The following is a 19,493-nucleotide window of genomic DNA, read 5'->3' on the forward strand; positions in this document are numbered from 1 at the left end:
CCTGCCACCCGACTTCTCTCCATGGCTGACAAAGAGCCCCAGCTCGTGCCTTCCTGAACTTCTTGTAAGCCACTGAGCAACTGCACTTGATGACACAGAGGCACACCTCTATCTAACTCACCTCCCCAGCCTCAGGCCTGAGGGCAGCACTTGAACTTGGTCTAGGAGAGTGAGAGGAGCCAAGAGTGTCTGGCTGTAAAGCATGACGGACGGACAGCAGCAGGCCTGGACGGAGCTGACCCAGCCCACCTGACCAATCCAAAGCTGAAGACACCTGCCACCTCCCCTCTCCCCAACCTATCTTCTTCCAGGAGCTTTTTCCTTGCCTTCCCTGGTGACACTCCTTCCTACCTGCTGCCTGAACACTCACAGAATTGCACTGCCAGCTGTTTATGTATCCATCTTGATCAGCGGGTCATGGAAATGCTCTGGATGATAAGGACTAACACATTTCCCTATTGGTTTCACTCTAGTTACGTATGACACCTGATAGGGAATGTTGTTGAAACGGTCACAAAATTTGCCCTACCATGAAACATGGAGCATCCAGCTTCCACTTCAGATTTATGAACTCCTGTAGGCTTCAAATGGTGCTTTGAGTAATGATTAATACTTGTTTCCCATTTTGCAAACAAGAAATGACAGACAGGGAGAGGTTAAGCCATGTTCCCGACTTGTATCAGTGGCAAGGTCAAGATTTGCATGAACTGCCTTGGCTTCAGAGGACAGTTTCTCAAGTGTCCTCTTTAAAGACACACACTGCTTCTCCAGGCTCTGGAATGACACGAATATGCGTGACAACAGCAAATCAACAAACCAGATCTCTAAATCCTCCACACTTTTGCCCATGCAAGTGCTTCTGATTGGAAAGCTTTTCTTCCCCTTCCCGTCTCTGGAAGCTAATGCTTGTTCGCTCAAGACCCTGGCTAGGAATGCTTGCTGGGACAGATGGACAGGCAGAAAGACACACACACACACACACACACACGATGTCCTTTTGCTCTACCACTGCTTTCTTCACACCATATATTATCTTTTGGCTTCCTCCTCAGTCTTTTGCCCCAAGGAAAAGAGCCCTTTCCTTTTTTTTTTTTTTAATATTTATTTATTTATTGGAAAGGCAGATATACAGAGAGTAGGAGAGAGACAGGAAAATCTTCTGCCCGCTGATTCACTCCCCAAGCGGATGCAATGACAGGAGCTGAGCCAACCCAAAGCCAGGAGCCTCTTTCGGGTCTCCCATACGGGTGCAGGGTCCCAGGGGTTTGGGCCATCCTTGACTGCTTTCCCAGGTCACAGGCAGGAAGCTGGATGGGAAGTGGGACCTCTGGGAAGTAGGGTCTCTTGGGGCCCGGCACCCATATGGGATCCCAACACATTCAAGGTGAGGACTTCAGAGCTGCTAGGCCAACGCGCCAGGCCCCGGGAGCCCTTTTCTTTATGCTGAGTATGGTAGTAGTGAGAAACTGCTGTGTTGATTTAGCACCTGTGAAATGTCACTCTCTCTGTTAGGGATACTTACATACACCTGATCTCATTCAATTCACCCAATGTATGGAGAGACAAGGTCATTTTCTGGCTATCACATCTAATATTTAAAAAGTCTCATGGTTAGATGACACTTGTGAACAAAATTTCCTACCTCACTGGCATCCCGTGAGGCCCCCACAGCATAGGGCGGGACCCCTGATCAGAGGAAGAGTGGCATGTTCCTCCTCAGGCCGGGGGCAGGCAGATCACTTGCACCTTGACCTCAAACCTGTGTAGGTAGAGAGTACTGTCTGTCCCTAGGTCACAAATCTCTCAGGGCTTTAACTGCAACTCATTCATTTGCTCATTACATGTCACCCAGGTGCCAGGTGTGTCTCAGCTGAGCCTTCTAGGTCAATGTCACTACCTGGAAAGTAGTAACAGTTACTTCCACTAAACACTTACACAACCACTGCAGTGAGGAGCAAAAGCAAGCACTGAGAATATTTACCATGTCTTCACATCAGTGTCAGGCTCTATGCAAGTTAATAAATAATTACTTTAACTATGCAGTCTTTAGACGCACACAGCGGGTTACTACAGTGTAAGAATGACCTATTTATGGTTATCACATTCTTTCCCAATACAAGTAAACACCAGAATTGGCTCTTGGTAAAAAATGATTTTGGCTACCTTTAAATTTATGACTAAATTATCAATGAAATCTTAGTAACTCTGCTTGGCTTTAGAGAGCATCAGTTCAGTAGTTACAATTTTAGACTTCTAAGATATGAGGATTTAAGTGAGAATTTTATATTCTAATCAGAGATAAGCAAGGAACAGAGTAAAGGAGGAACGGAAAGTTAAGGGAAAAAAATGCCTTAAAATATTACGAGAAAACCCACTTAGCTACAGCCTATTTAAGTCCGTAAAGATCTTTACACCTGTTAATGTAGGGTCTGCCAAAGAAACTTTCCAAAAAAAATTTTCCCCTTCAAGAAATTCCATCTCTTCCTTGCCCTTGCCTTCATCAGCTTTATGAAAACCTGACAAATCACAAATTGTCTTTATAGTAAACAGTGTATTTTGATCACCTAATCCAGAGTGATTAAATTAGGCTGATCTGAAGGGTGCTGTTTAGACTTCTCATTGTTCTTCCCCTAACCTACGCCATGTGTAATGTCCTCTTGGAGGTACAATCCTGGACAAGGACTGGAGCCTGAAATGAGCCACTACTCAATTTTCCCATGCTTTCTTTCAAGGAGATAAGTAAGACAAGCACCTTGTGGGGAGCGTTGAAGCATGGGAGCTATGCTGCTGCTTAGGACCCCCACATCCCATTCTGGAGAGCCAGTTTCAAGTCCTGACTCTACTTCCCATTCCTTTTCTAGCTAATGAACACCCTGGAAAGCAGCAGGTGATGCCTTAGGCACTCAGGTATCTGTCACACGCAGAAGACCCAGATGGAGTTCCTTGCTCCTGACTTTGGCCTGGTCCAACCTTGGCTATGTAGGCATTTTTGGAGTGAGTCAGGAAACACATGATCTCCCTCCCTCTCGGTTACTCTGCCTATGGGTAAACAAAACAACCAACAAAAACAAGCATCTTCATGAGAATCATGTGGTCATTCTCTTGCTCCATTTTAGATAAGAATGATTAACAAAAAATGGAAACTGCCATTTCCAAGGTAAATGTTACGCCTTAACAGATTTAGTCAAAGACCACAGACAGCACCAGGAATTAAAGTTCTGACCACTGTATGGCGGGCTGACTAGACAGTCTGATGGCTCCTCTACTACAATTTAAATAAAGCAGATTTGCTAATTTGATTTTGTTTCAGACAATGAAATTATGCATAGATAAATTACATTTATAACCACAATCAAATCATATTTGGCATCTTATCTTAGTATAAAATAATTTCCTGCTTCATTATCTCTGCCTCTTCGCAATTTCTCCTGCCCAGCCCCTCTAGTCACTTTCCTAACTACTGTTTATCATAAATGACAAAGTGAATTTTTGATGGTCTCATTTCCAAGGGCAGCTCCTGAAAGCCTGCCTTATAAGAATCTCCAGATGGGCCTGGCACCATGGCCTAGCAGCTAAAGTCCTCGCCTTGAACGCCCCGGGATCCCATATGGGTGCCGGTTCTAATCCTGGCAGCTCCACTTCCCATCCAGCTCCCTGCTTGTGGCCTGGGAAAGCAGTCGGGATGGCCCAAAACCTTGGGACCCTGCACCCGCGTGGGAGACCTGGAGGAGATTCCTGGTTCCTGGCTTCAGATTGGTGCAGCATTGGCCGTTGCGGCTCACTTGGGGAGTGAATCAGTGGATGGAAGATCTTCCTCTGTCTCTCCTGCTCTCTGTATATCTGACTTTGCAATAAAAATAAACAAATCATTAAAAAAAAAACAAGTCCAGAGAACTCATCTGATTCCAGCTTGAACATCCAAGCACGGAAAAGTGTGTGCCCTCACAGTGTCTCACTGCTATTCACGGCGCCGAGCTTGAGCTTTGCTAACTCTGCCATGGCCTCAGTTTCAGTGCCCCTGTGTACCACCAGCCGGTGTGGCTTCCCTTCGAGGGTCCAGTTCTATGTCTTTGATGCCTTCTTCCTTGTCCTCAACTTCTGCTACTTGCGATGCACCTTGCACCCAGCAGCGAAAGCCATCCTCCTCCTGTTTTGCTCATGTTACGAACTTCCTAAGAGTTCTGAAATGGTTTCCACTTGAGTGTTTCACAATGCCCAATTGCCGCTTCTAAGGTCCTTTAATAGTCAGGCGCCCCTTATCTCATTGTCCTCCTCGCTTACCATGACTCAGCTGTTCCCGACACCACAGCAAAGCAAAACATGGTGAGTGCTAGGTCGCGTGCTCCTACAGGGTGGAGCAACATTCAGAAGGGGTTTGAGGACATTTGTGGCCACACATTTCTGAGACTTCTCACTACAGGAGAAAGCTCCAGAGTCCAAACCTGATGGTGCATAGGGCTGTTCCCAGTGTCTCACTCCTATTTTTTATTTTTTTAAAATATATTTTTATTTTGAATTTTGAATTGTGAGGTGCAATTTTGCGTAGGCTAGGATTCCTCCCCAAACTTCCACCCCTGTCAGATTTTTCCCATTTTGTTGCTATAGTGTAGCCCTTCATAAGGAATCATAATTCTATCAGTCTCTTATTTAAGTGTATCCCGACCTTGTTGGTACAGACAATGTCAGACAGTCCAGCATCCCACTGTCTACACATGTCCAACAGTTTCATTGGGAATCCATCTTTCGTCTGGATGCAGGGATGCATGTTCCGTTATACCCCCACGTCTGTATATGATAAACCCCAGTACTATTTTTTAACAAATATTTTTAATCAACTCCTATTTTTAACAAACCTTTGCTGCAGACAGCATTCATATTTCAGCAATGTTAGAAGGATCACCACTGCTGTTCCCCAAACGTATTGATTTTCTGGATCACATTTCTCAGTGGGGCAGGATGAGCGCACATGGAAGTCCCTGGGCTGTAAAGATACCTGTTTTGAGATCTTATTGGCAAGTGTGGGGGGGGGGGGTGGGAGGGGGCTCATTAGGGCCCATCACCTGCAGAACTCCATGAGAAGGTCTGGGAAGCTGCAAAAATGTTGCTACCCACGGTGCATGAGCCTGGGTATCTTTTCTGCCTCTGAGAGTTCTTCCTCTCAGCAGGCTGTGAGTCATCAGATATGCGATTCCTCCCCCACCTGGCAACACCTCCAAGTTGCTTGCCTTGCCGGCAAATCATGCTTCAGCTTCGCTTCAAAATGTCGCTCACAGATCAGATTCTTTAGGAAGCCACTCCAGGCCACTAACTCCACCTGACAGCAGACATGCCATCTGTCCCAGGAAACCCTTAATGGAGGCCTCCTCTCCAATCCTAAACTCTTTATCATTATTTATCAGCAGCACACACACACACACACACACTCAGTTTGCACAGACACTGTTTAAGAGGCGAGGGATGCTATTCCTTTGTTGGCTTAACGCCTTCTACTATTCCTCTTGCCATATCTTTAAGTTCTTATTATTGGGTACCACACACAGGGGAGGCTCTGCCAGGGGGATGAAAATAGCAACCGTAATTTAAAGAAAACTTTTAAACAATAAAATTTAAAAGCCGAAATTTCAGACCACACAATTAACACAATCCTAAAGATGCTGAAGCTGTCAAATATATATCCCCTCAACATGCTCTTATCCTCTTGTTTGTTGATGAAATTCATCAGAAATGACTGCCTAGATGATAACCAGATTTCAGGAATTTCAACGATGTGAAAGTCATTCTGACCCAGCGAAAATTAAGGATTTTTAACAATGTTTGTACTGTTCAGTTCATACAGTCATGACGAAATAAAAGGAGAGATAGTCAAATAAGTCACTGGAATTGGCATATGAACAAATCAGTCTATCCCTTTTTCATGCCACTAAGACTAACCAGTCTGACATTTATGTACAGTGCCTAGAGATGTTTATGGCGGAGACACTTCAGGGAGCCTCATGGACAGAGCTCTGATAAGCTGACAGCTGCCTGTCTAAGTGGCTTTGCATTGCTTCTTACCTAGGTCCTCTGGGTGTGCCTTATCTGCATCTGTCTGTAAGCCTGGAGGGAGGTCAGGCTCACACCTCGCAGGGTACTTCTCTGAGTACCCTAGAGTGCTTCCGGGCACTCCAATGGCTTTCCGTTGATGGGCCTGATGATAATCTTTGTTTTTGACAATTTACTTGGTAGGTCTTTCCCCTCTTCCAAAGAACCCATCATCTTGTGATTGAGGGCTCACCTGGAGTTGGAAAAATTTAATGTCAGTGATGTTTTTGCTACATTTGCTGCATAGTTTCCATAAGAAACATAGATGGTATTGTGATGTAGAGTAGGGTTCCAAAACAAGAAGAGAATTCACCTGTAGGCTCAGGATCTTTGGTGACAAACTGGCCCAGTTTTCAATGTCCTGACTTCTGTTTTTTGATATGAGAGACAGACTGAGACACGTGATTTGTGTTATATGTTTGAAATAAGTCGCCCACAGCCTGGCACTGGATAACCCTCTCTGCTAACCTCAACAGGGTATGAGGACATCAGACCTACATCTCGCACTTATTCCTCTTTCCTGACCCACTGCTTTTGGTCCACCGAGTTCTGCTCATTTTTTCCCTAGGTCTTGCCTTTGACTGGGGGCCACTGTCATCTCTGCCACAGAGCAAGTGTGTGCGCCTAGCTGCTGATTCACTTCCTAGATGCCCCCAAAGGCTGGAGGACAGAAGCTGTAAAATTAGTCTCGCATGTGGGTGGCAGGAACCCAACTACTCGAGCCATTACTATTGCCTTTATACATTGTCTGCCTTAGCAGGAAGCTGGTATTAGGAGACAGAGGCGGGAGTCAAACAGAAGTATACCAATGCGGAACGTAGATGCCCCAATCAGCATCTTAACCACTAAGCCAAATGCCCACTATGGTTTATCATATTATACAGACATGTGTATTATTCTGGCCCTTATTAAGGCTTGTGGCTGTTCAATGAACAATGTCTGCTACTTGAAACAGAGCAAAATTGAAGTATATGACTAATAATACTGCCCTTCATGAGTCTACAGAGAACACACGGGTTCAAGAAACAAAACAAAAAAATCCTTAATTCTCAAAACCCAGGGAAAAGTCAGGGCCTACCAGAGATCTGACAAGTACTCGCTTTGCAACATTTTGACTCAATTTCCTGCCCTTCAGAGGGTTGCCATGGTGATTTGACAGCCCATATATGCCAAGTTGACACCACAGGTGCAAGGACCGGGTAACCATTCACATCTGTTGGCTATGTGACCAAGAGGTATCACTCAAGTTAAGGATCCCTACACTGAAGGGGGTGGGGCGATGCACCTGTGCATAACGCACTTGGGGGAAGGTTTACAGCTTTTCTTAACCGGCAATGCCACCAAAAAAGTGAAGTAACTGCCAAATAACCAGCTCTGATGTTTCTGACCAAAAGGCACTGTTGAGATCTAGCTACTCTCTAAAAATTTATTGTGCAGACTCTATGCCGAGATAATTAACTTCTCTAAACTTTCGAACAAAACCACTCATCTTTTTCCTCTTTGGCATGGCAAAATTTTATTTTTTTTAAAACAAGTTTTGTTGATAGCATTCCAATTATCTGAGAGAAAATTACTTCTCTGTAGAAACATGTTTACTGGGTTTCTTTGCTTAGCCCGTGCCTGCTATGGACCATTGGCATAATCACAAATGACTAACGGGTCAGGCCCACGATGGGAGGCTGGGGGCTCTCCAGGCAGAGAGAGCTGTTGTGCAAACAGCTGCAGGAAAGCATCCGTGATGAGCTCACCCAGACTGGGTTAGGTGCCTTCTGGAGGGTGGGGGCGGGTCTCTGCAACCCACAGGCCCACAGCACCTGCCAGCTGCGCAAGAGTGCCATGAAGTGACAAGGTATTTGCTTTTAAGCACAGCTTTTGTGTCTTACTCATATCTATTCCCAGGGCCTAGTGCCATGTTTGGACAGAGCTGGCACTAAATAAATGTTTGCTGAATGATGTTTCTGTAGCATAATAATTTGTGAGAATATTTTATTCCAGGATGTTGACAAGGAGGGGGGAGAACAGTCCAACAGATCTAGCTTGCTGGATAAGGCCCTTAAGCACAAATCTTTGAAAGTACAATTTCACAAATTCAAGAATAGAAATTCTGATATCTGAATTGCATTGTCACGAGGCAACAGATTCCCAGTCATTTGATGTGAGAACTGCCTTACTTATCTTTAAGAGCAGCAGCATCTGGTATCACACAGAATTCCCTTTTCTTTGCGTGTCTCATGAATACTGTCTCCCTGGACTCAAAGCACAGTGCACATCTCCCCAATTCCCATGTCCACCTTGCCTGTTACGTTTTAAGCCAGAAAAAGTCATCTTTCTCCCTCAACCCGTGGAATTCCTGTCTGGTATTTTTCTGAGATCACGCGACCGTTAGGCCTCCCATCACCCAGGCCCAGAATTTAACATGTTAACTGACTCTTCACATGCTCATGCAATGACACGTCTGATCCTATGAGCCGGCCGGGCAAGCACCTCCATACATTCACCTCTTTGCCTACTGCCACTGTCTAGCACAAATCCGAGGCTCTGACCTAGGCTACTAGCTAGCAGCCTGCTACCTAGTGTGTCTCCAGTTTGACTGCCTCTTACTTTGTGCTCTCCACCACCACCTGTAGCCACAGTGATCTTTCTAAATATGGCCTTGTCAGTCTCCTGCCCAGAGCTCACTAAGAGCTTTCTCCTCTCGTTGGGATAATGCCCAAGCTTCCCCTTAGATTCAAGCTGAAAAGTCCCTGTTCATCTCTCAACACCGCTCACCCAGCACTCTTTTTCCATCCACACTGAACACGGTAGCCTACCCCAGACACATGGAGGCCACTGTGCCTTACACCCACACATCCTTTGGATCTGATGCTGGATGACCTGCAGAGCCCTCTGCAGTCTCAGGCTGCGTTTTGATTAAGCCTCTCCATGTGCTATCCGAGGTCATAGTCAAGTGCCAAACATCAGATGAGTGACTGTTTCTTTAATCTGTCTCAACCAGACTCGAAAATTTAAGGCCTGGGTTTTTGTCCTAAATTTAATTTATATGATAAGTAACTGATTAATATAACAATGATTAAAATGAGTATCTCACTAACCAAACCTTACAAAAATGAGCTAGCTATCCCATCTTTATTAGCCCATGCCACAGTATTAATGAACGTGCTCACTCATGACAGAGAAGGGCTAAGGAGGCCATTCTTTAAGATCATTTACCCATTTCCAAGGCAACCTGACTTTCAGATCACTGGGCTGAGGAGGAGGAGCAGTGGGGAAGGCGTGACCAGGGCTGCTGGTGGGTGGGCAAGATTCTATCACAAACCTCCTGGATTCTCTCTCACCTGGAAGTGGACCCTGCTGGTCTGCGGGGGAATATCTATCTTTTCTGCGCCTTTAGCCTATTAGGCTCTTCTCAAAGCTCTCTGACATTACATGAAGGGAAATGTATGAACTCTTGAAGATACCAATTTAAAAAGCACCAGGAGTGGGCTTTGTGGCAGTGGCGGAAGCCACTGCTTGGGATACCTGCAACTCATGCTGGAGTGCCAGTTCTGGTCCTGGTTACTCTGGTTCTGATCCAGCTTTCTGCTGATGTGTCCTGGGAGGCAGCAGATGATGACTCAAGTGTTTGGGCCTATGCCACCCCAGAAGGGAGACAAAAATGGAATTCCAGACCAGTCCTGGACTTGGGCGGGGGGCATTTAGGAAGGAAGCCAGCAGATGAAAATCTTTCTCCCTACTGCTTTGTCTTTCAAGCAGATGAAAACAAATGAACATTAAAAACAAAAAAGGGTCCCATGCCAATATCAATGTACAAATGTAAACAGTGGCTTATCTCAACCAATAGGACCAAAATCTGATTGATCTGGTACAGTAAAACTACTTAAAATTTCTATTTAAAAGGTTTTTTAAATAAAGCATGACAAAATTATTTGTTAATCTCTATTATTTTAAACACACTCAAAAGTGAATTAATGCATTTTATGTGGCTTAAATAAGTTTCTTTTGGCCAACATGGAAATCCTAAGAAGATTGACTTCAAAGAGTTGAACTATTTTAGAGGCAATCCTGATTCCTCACATATTAAATTTCTGAGAAAGCAGCTTATTTTGAACTTAGCACATTATACAAATAAACGTGAAACACCATCTAAAATAGAAAGGCAAACTTACGAAAAGCTGGATTCTCTCAAGAGGCTGTTGTACTAAAGCTGAATGACTTACATAAATACCTCTGGCATTTGTTGGATCCTGTTCCTAAACACAATGTTCATATTTCATCTATAATAAGAAAAGCATCTCAAAGATTTGCAAGGCACTGGTCTTGCAAGCGGCCAGCTTGGTGTCTTGAGTAAAGTGAGATTGGCAGAGTCAGCTTAATCCATAATGGAAAGTTGTGCGCGGGCGGGGGGTGGGGGGGTGCCTGGGCCGCCCAGCAGCTGCTCTGAGAAGGAGCCGCCACCTGGAGCTCACCCCTCACTAGCCTGAAAACAGCTTCCCTGGGTCAGGGCTGGAATTCACAGAGTAGACAGGAGCCCGAATGCAATCACACTTCTGGGGGCTTTCCAGAAAATATCTTGATGGGGTGGTTTTCATTACAAGTGAAGCTAAGTCATTTCATGTCTTCATATTTATACCATCAGAAAAGTATCCTATGAGTATTTCAGAGCTAAGTGAGATATAAGCTGTTGGCATTTGCATTTTCTAAGCAAACTGGTGCCTACAGTTAAAACAAGGTCAACATATGTCCTCAAAACCTGCTTATCACCTAGGCTGTTTTGTTTTTCTGCTCCATCCTTCACAGCTAGCCAGTCCTCACTGAACAGATCACGGCAGACTCAAAGATCGCCCTGTACATGTTTGTACCCTAGGAAGGATCTGCTCCTTCCCCTTCTCCACTGTTTAATCCAGTACACAGCCATGCCTAGAGGACTCAAGTTGAAAACTCTTCTCAATGGCCAACCACTCCACATACTTGTAGGACTCTTCGTTTTTTTTTTTGTTTGTTTGTTTGTTTATGGCTTTAAGACTACTTTTCATTCAATTTGCATTCACTTGAACCTTTTTCTTAGCCATGGAAACAGATGCCCACCTCACTGCCTCAGTTTCTGGATATGTCTGGATATGGGGGGGCTGAAAGAGTTTTTTGAGGGGGTTGGGGTGGGAGGGTTGCTTTTCTTCCTTTTCTTTTTAAAGATCTTTAGAAACAAGATACCCAAGGTTCTGATAACACAGTATGTTCCCATGTTATGTGCAATGAGCTGTTAAATGGACAGTGATATTACCCAGAGCTGAAGGAGCATTGAACAGAAGTCTCCTTGTGTTTCCAAGTTACACCTCTTGGTATTACTGCAGCCAGGCCAGCCCCTTGCTTGGGGGCAGGACAGAGTGGCCCAGGGGATAATCTTTGTGGTTTCATCCGCTCTCCCCATAATGACTGTTCTAGGACACCTCGTGTAGAAGCCCCAGCAAAACACACGGAAGTCAGAGCAGGCACCCTGCTTTCTTGCCCAGAGGACATAAGCATTCTTTGGTGTAAAGCAGAACTTTTTTTTTTTACGCAACACAAAAATTCCAAGATATATCATAGATGATGGTGACACACATTAACTCACCTAAACAATATGAAGTTTGAATTCTTGCTATCCTGTGCAACAGTATTTCATATAGGTTGTAGAAAATAGAATTAAAAGTTTATTTTGATGAAAAAAAATCTGGAAACCCATGAATACTCATTTTTTTCTTAAATATTTATGTGGAACAAGTGCCATGGCACAGTAGGTTAAACATCCACTTGAGGTGTTGCATTCTATGTGAGTGCTGATTCAAGTCCAGCTGCTCCACTTCTGATCCAGCTTCCTGCTAATGTGTCCAGGAAAGCAGTGCAACATGGCCCAAGCGTGGGCTTTTGCACCCACACAGAAGACCTAAAAAAGACTCCTAGCTTCAGGGTGGCTCAGCTCTCACTATTGCAGCCATTTGGGCAGTGAACCAGTGGATGAAAAATTCTCATTATCTCTTTGGCTTTAAATAAAAACAAACAAATCTTTAAAAAAAGGATTATGGGCCAAAGCTGTGGTATAGTGCATCAAGCCACCAGCTGTAGTGCCAGCTTCCCATATGGGCACTGGTTCAAGTCCTAGTTGCTCCACTTCTCACTCAGGTCCTACTAAGGTGCCTAGGAAAGCAATGGAAGATGGCCCAAGTGCTTGGGACCCTGTACCCATTTGAGAGATCTGAAGAAGCTTCCAACTTGGGTCTGGTCCAGCCCTGACAATTGCGGTCATTGGGGAGTGAGCCAGGGGATGGAACATCTCTTTCTCTCTCAATCTATAACTCTGTCTTTCCAATAAATAAAGTATTTAAAATAAACTATAGGTCCGTCCATTTAAAAAAAATTATTTGAAAAGCAGAACAACAGAGAAAGAGGAATGCAGACACACACACATGGAGGGAAGGAGAGGAGGAGGGAGGCAGGGAGTGAGCGAGCAAGAGTATCTTTCATCTACTGGTTCACTCCCTGAATAGCCGTAACACACAACAGCTGGGACTGAGCCAGGAGCTAGGAAGTCACTTCATCTCTCGCACTTAGGTGGTATAGACCCAATCGGGCACATGGACAATCTGCTGCTGTCTTCCCAGGAGCAGCAGCAGGGAGCTGGATTGGAAGCTGAGTAGCTGGGACTGGAATCAGTATTCAGATTTGGGATTCTAGTGTTACCAGCAGCAACTTAATCCACTATGCCATAATGTTTGCCCCTAAACCTATCTTTGAAATCCATTTTTCTTTTTTTTTCTTTAAAGATTTATCTGTTTCATTGGAAAGGCAGATATAGAGAGAAAGAGATACAAAGAGATCTTTGGTCTGCTGGTTCACTCCCCCAAGTGGCTGCAACTGTGCTGAGCTGATCCAGAGCCAGGAGCTTCTTCTGGGTTTCCCAGGTGAGTGCAGGGTCCCAAGACTTTGGGCCGTCCTCTACCGCTTGCCTAGGCCACAAGCAGGGAGCTGGATGGGAAGCAGGGCCACTGGCAGCAGGACTAGTGCCCATATGGAATCCCTGCATGTGCAAGGCAAGGACTTTAGCTGCTAGACTACTGCACTAGGCCCCCCTTTTACTTTTTCATGTGAACTTTTTAACATTATCTTTATAACAGGATCCCAGTATAGCTCTAATATACCAGTGCTTTGCTCAATTTGTGCTTTTTCAGTCTTAAAAAGTGCTACTGCTTGTTGCTAGCACACTGAGGTCACACACACGTGAGGCTGGAGATGGGTCGCCCGAACACGGATGAGCACGCTCTCTGTGGGCCAGCTTGGTCGGTCTGACTCTTGGCCTTCTACTCTGCCTTCCCTTCCTCACCCCATTTCTCTCTCTCTTAGTTTGGCTTTTTTGCAGCTTTCTATCAAGCTTCACTTCTGAAGATGTCACTGTAGGAATACACCTTTTTTGAAAGTATTAACTGCATATCGCTCATTTACAAAACCTGTGATAGCTACTCTCAATCTCCCAAAGAATTCTGATCTGAAGTTACTGACTGAGGTAATTTTTCTGAGCCCAAGTCTGAGGGTTTACTCAAATCTCTGCCTATGGCTCCTAAAAGGTGGAAAAGGTAACAGAGGAACAGTTGTATCAGAAAGGACACAATGGCAACTCTACTACAGTAATAACACAGGGGAACTCACTGAGGGTGGGGGAACTGGCAAGTGGATATGGGAAATCTCACGATCTATGCAAATGTATTGTAAAATAATAAAAAAAATAACATTTAAAAAAAGTTAATGCTTTTCTTAGCCATAAACACCAACATTTTTTGGTGATTCTCCCTAAAATTTACCTGTGTAACAATCTCAGAGTAAAAAGAAAAAAAGAAACAGAAAAACTACTCATGTTGATTTGCAAGACAGAATTCTTTTCTCCAACAGAACTTAAGAATTTCAAAATCCTAGTCCTTCACAGCCATCTGGCAGAGAATAAGCTTCTTCCCAAAATTGGTAGTCAGTTTAATTTGGATCCATAATGTGCAATGACTCATGTTGACTCTGGGTCTTAATTACTAATAAATGAAATATGAATAAAGTCAAATGATTTCAGGACAGTCTGTTTATCCCAGTCGGCTTTATGTGTTACACTGAATGTCTTTATGGTTAAGAAAAATAATCCCCCCAAAAGGGGCAGGGAAATAAAAATGTTTAAAAGAAAGCAAAGACAATCAGACATTCAGCAAACTTTGATTTTTAAGAATCCATAAGCTCTCATGTTCTGACACTACATATTCTGGCATTATCAAATGTGTCTGATGGGCTAAGGGCATTATGGAGAGTCAAGCTGACTTTCTAGGGTTTCCATATCAGAGAACTGCAACTATGTAACACTGAATGGGCTCAGATCTATACAGACTGAAGACAATTGTTTCACTTAATCAGAAGCTCTTAGTCTGGGCCCAAGCCTTGTAAGGATGCTGAGGGAAAGGACACCTGTAACAATACATTTGCATGATTTTGCTATTTCCTCGACTATGGTTAGGGCTGAACGTCCTACCTTAAAGCTGGTTTGGACAACCTAATTCACTCATTCATCAAATATTTATTAGAGAGCCTACCAGTGTGCCCTGATCCTAGGTATACAAAAGCCAGTAAAGGTGCCTTGAGGGTCTGGGGCTTTTCCCCAGGCACCTTGGAGCCAGATAGGAGCCAGATATCCAACAGGACAATGGGGTGATGTTATGTAGACTGAGGGGGCTGGAAGAGATGAGGGCAGGAGTGGAGGTGGGGACACTAACTGAACAGACTCTACAGCTGCACCTGAGTGAGGAGGCGGCAGTCACAGGAGCTGCTCAGGGGAGCCAGCAGAGCCACCACGCACAGGGACATGCTGCACAGAAACTTTGTTCTCAACTGAAATCAAGCTGGGTGGCCAAGCTGTTGTGAGGACAGAAGAATGGAGGGGAGTAGGATGCAACTGAAGCAAGGTAGACCTTTAAAACTGCATGGGAAATGGAAATAAATGATACGTTTAGGGGCCAGGAGTGTGGCATGCCCAGTATAAATGCTGACTGTGGTACTGGCATCGCATCTGGGTGCCACATGGTTTGATTTCTGATTGCTCCAGTTCCCATCGAGCTCCCCGCTAATTTACCTGGAAAAACACAAGTGCTTGGGCCCACGCATCCACGTGAGACCCGGAGGAAGTTCCTGGCTTCAGATCAGCTCATTTCTGGTCACTGTGGCCATTTGGGGAAAGAACCAGCAGATGGACCTTCTACCTCTCTCCATCACTCCCCCTTCCCAACTCTACCTTTCCAATATTTTTTAAAAGGTTTATAATCATGTAGCCAACAAAAACAAAACACCACCCTATGTACACGAGGGAGTTTTTAAAAAGCTCCAAGAAAATATGTATTATGAAAAATCTATAAGGGTTTCAAATTTTCCAACAAAATAAATCTTTTACGTCCACTTCCCATGAACTTTTAAAAGAATCTTATGTGTCACTTTTAAAGAACTCCCTGGGAAACAGTTTTTAAAACACCTGTAGGAAAAGTATGCATTGTTTCTATAGTGAAGTCTCCCATTGGCAAACATGAATTCTCACCTTCAGTTCTGAAGTAAGAGGTGGCAAGCTCGCTCGCACGGCAGGTCAGCCAAGCATGAGGGACTCCACATTCCATCTGGCTGCCTCTGTCCCCCAGTGCAGCCACAGCTGGGACCATAATGATACAGGTGGGGCTGGCCCTCGTCAGGGAACAGAAGAGGGCTCCCTCAGGACACTTTCTGTCTAGGTGCTTCTGTTGCTGCCTCAGGGGCCACCACTAGCGCTCAGGAAGAGTTGGGCAGCAAGACCACAGTCCTCAGTGACTGGCTAACCTGTCCTGATCACCAATTCTTCTTTGCCACTCTTGGGAGCCTGGCCAGCCCCGCACCAGCCCATTTTAGCAGCTGCAGGGAGACTGCTCACTGCACCTGCCAAAGGCTACAAAACCTAAGAATTGCTACAAACTCTCTCCTCTCACCTGGTAGTGTGTCTTCTCCCTAATACTGCTGCAAGCTGGTACAAGCAACTGGTTGTGGTGCTCAGGACTTCGGGCCAGCTCTCTCTCCCAGTCCTCTCAACATACAGCTTTCATCCTCTGGCATAACAATTTTCTCGGAAAGCTCAGCTCACACACAGCTCTGGTTCTGCCCACAAGCCTTCCTAAATGATCTACTCACATGACATAATGATTCTCTAAGGATCATTTCTTCATTGTTTTCTCCACTAAATGTCTCACTGTAACATTCATCCTTAAGATAACTTTCTCAAGGAGCAGAAATTTCTTTAAACATCTGCCTTAAAGAATTAGAGGAGATAAAAGTCAATGGAGTAGAAACTGTCCACATGAGAAAAGTGTCTAAGATAATGTGAGCAGCTGAAAAAATGACTGGAGGCAAGAGCTAATGGAATACACTGAGAGCCCTTAAGAACCTGAAGGGAAACAGGATGGTGATGGGTGGTGCCGCCTTCCATCTCTGCTGTGGACTGCCTGGGCCCGGGCCTGTATGCTCGCCTGGGACTCTTCCAAAGCTGGGACTGGTGGGGGTTGGGGGGTAGGGGGGTGCGGGGGGTCAGTCTTCTCTCTAAAACAGACTCTGCCTATTACATCTACATATAGGAAGCTCTACTTACAAGCTCTACCCAGTACTCCAGGGACTCACAAGTGAGTGACTAGCCATGTTAGTACCAAATGTTTAGGCAGATGCAGCAAAGACCACACAGCCTTGGCGTGAGGACTGGTTCTGCTCTTCTCTTTCAGATCTGTCTCTTAGAGTGGTGTCTACACCTATAAAATAGGACGGTGGGGATTACAGAACTAGACAAGTTCGCCAGCAGGGAATGGTCTTGGTAACTGAGATGCAAGGCCGACTGGCCGAAAACACTCACCTCTTGGACCATTCTTAGCAGACAAGGTCTCCGAGACCCCTTCCCAGCCCTGGTGATGATTTGTATCTTCAAAACCAAGAAAATAGGATAATAACATTTTGTGAAATCTCCTAAACACAGTATTTTTTTTTTTTTTTTTTTTTTTGGATGAGAGTCACAGGCTAAAAAAAAGTTCTGGGAGTCGGCAAGTTGCTAGCACTCTGGGTGATTACAACTCCCTAAGTGTTAACCTGCTGGTTAAAGTGTCTACAAACACGATATCCACTATATGACAGCTACTAACCACTCCGTCATACCCATAGATTTCCTAACTGGTAAGAAGTCACCAGCGGCTCAGAGCTGCCTTCAGCAACAAGCTGCTCCCTCTCTATTCAAGGCCCACAGAAACTGTTATCTTTGATCTTGGGTCAGAGGAGGTTGGCCCTGTGCATCCTAGTTGCCCCAAGGAGACTGGTGACTGCAGCTCCTTTCCCTCTCTGCTTCAGTGCAGACTAGGAAGATGCCAGGAAGGCAAACCGGGTGCCTTGGGACTTAAAGGCCAATCTGAGAAGTGCAAGAAATGAGGGAGAAGAGTGATTACCGACATCCGGTGGACAAGCTGAGCGGCATGTGACTATTAGCTGACCCCGCCCGCTGCTGTTCACGGGGGTGGGGGGGTGGGAAGGAGTGAGCTGCCAGGAGTCGGAGTTAGTTCCCATTCTGCTGGATGGGGCATGTATCACTTTATGTTCTTCAACTGTCAATATTTTGAGAAGTCATTAACAATCACTACAGAGAGGGAAGTACCGATCCTCTGGTCTTACAGAATTAGGGTTCATGACAACAACAATAGCTACAACTCCTTGTTTCTGGGATATCTCTTGAACTTAAAAAAAAAAAACCCTCTTTTTATTTATCAAACAAATTTTGAAAAGACTCTTACAAAGTAACTCTAAATGCACAGCTGTTATAAAGGAAATGTCAGTCCTTCAGTTTTCTCCAAAAACAAGTGCCAAAGCAACATCTCAAGTATTCTTTATGGCAAAGAGCTTGGAAAACAGAGTAAGGCAAGTTGAACGCTTTTCATTTGTCCATTGTGCTACCAAAACTGTATTGTGCCAAGAGTACTTTACAGGACTCCTGCCCCCTGAGCCATTTTAAATGCAGACTACAGCACTGCTCACCTCTAGGTCTCTAGAACTTATCCATCTTGCATAACTGAAATTGTACACCTGCTGCACAGCCAGCCACTCCGTCCCCCTCCCTCTGGTCGTTGGCAACCACTGCTTCCCTCTGCTGCTCTAAGTGTGACTAGCTTAGTTATATTGTGTAAGTGCAACTGTGCAGTACCCTCCTTTCTGACTGGCTTATTCACTTAGCTATCTCAACAACCTTTAATTCACTGCACTAAGCAAAATATTTATGAAGTAATGAATTAGCTAAAAGTACTACCTTAAGTTCAACATTTCTTGACTACAATTACATAATACAGTACTCCTAAACTACATACTACTTCCCCCAAAAGGCTTTCAATAGACTATGGCGAGGACTTGGTGAAGACTTTGATGATTATACTACAGAATTACCTTTCGGCTATGGATGCAAGATACAAACATGCAACATACACAAATGCCCTAGTTACACTGGGGTCCAAGCCCCATGACAACACCTTCTATGTATACAAATAGTCCAATTTTTTTTTAAATGTGAAATCCCAAACACTTCTGTGCCCAAGAGGTATACCGAAGCTGCAGCATGAGCACGGATGCTCTCTGCATCACAAGTAGCCCCCTGTGCTTGAAGGTATCAATAATTTAAACGAATCATAAAAGTCAACAATTAGAACAGGTCATCTGCTAGAGGGTCCTGAGCAGGCTTATTTTCCACCTGCCAAGACCAAACTGCCTCCAGCATACAGCTAAACTATAAGGTGGAAATAAAACGGAAGAATTCTTGAGTGTAATCAAAATTAGAGATGAGGCCCTGGCAAAGGATACTGCTATGTCTAAAAGCTAACTGACTGCCAAAATATCCCCAAAGATTAGATGTGCCAAGCATCTATAAGCAACTTGAAGAGCAAGCTCTAACACCTGGTTATCAGAGAAAACAATCATGTATATTAGAACATGCTTAAAATCGGAGAAACCCTTCAGGAAAGTGTGTGTTCATTAACTAGAAACATCAGAAAAGGATTCATTTGGGATAAAGATGAAAATCTTGAAGACTTTTTATACCCAAAAGATAATTTTAAAAAATACAACCTCTTTCATTTTCCAATTGGTGTTTGGGACACTACAAAGCAAATAGTAGTCCTGAAAAAGACACAGTAAAAAAGGAGTTCTAGAATATAAAATCAATTTTGGAACACTCAAAAATCCAAATGTCAGAAATTTCATATGGCTCAACAAAAAAAGGACGGACGGTGGATCTTTAATCCAAGGCCAATAACAAAAACTCGGAGACACAATACTATTTATCTGCTTTCAAACAGGAAGTGTAGTTTTTTGGAAGAGCTTTCTTG

At 44.4% G+C, this 19,493-nt stretch overlaps 1 protein-coding gene across 5 annotated transcripts in view; it reads right to left on the reverse strand.

Annotated features, from left to right (window-relative positions):
- JPH1 (junctophilin 1) overlaps window positions 1-19,493 on the reverse strand; it is an 81,917-nt gene that overhangs the window by 55,327 nt on the left and 7,097 nt on the right. The window lies entirely within an intron of this gene.

This window comes from Ochotona princeps, chromosome 9, assembly GCF_030435755.1.
Source record: "Ochotona princeps isolate mOchPri1 chromosome 9, mOchPri1.hap1, whole genome shotgun sequence".
NCBI classification, from domain to species: Eukaryota; Metazoa; Chordata; class Mammalia; order Lagomorpha; family Ochotonidae; genus Ochotona; species Ochotona princeps.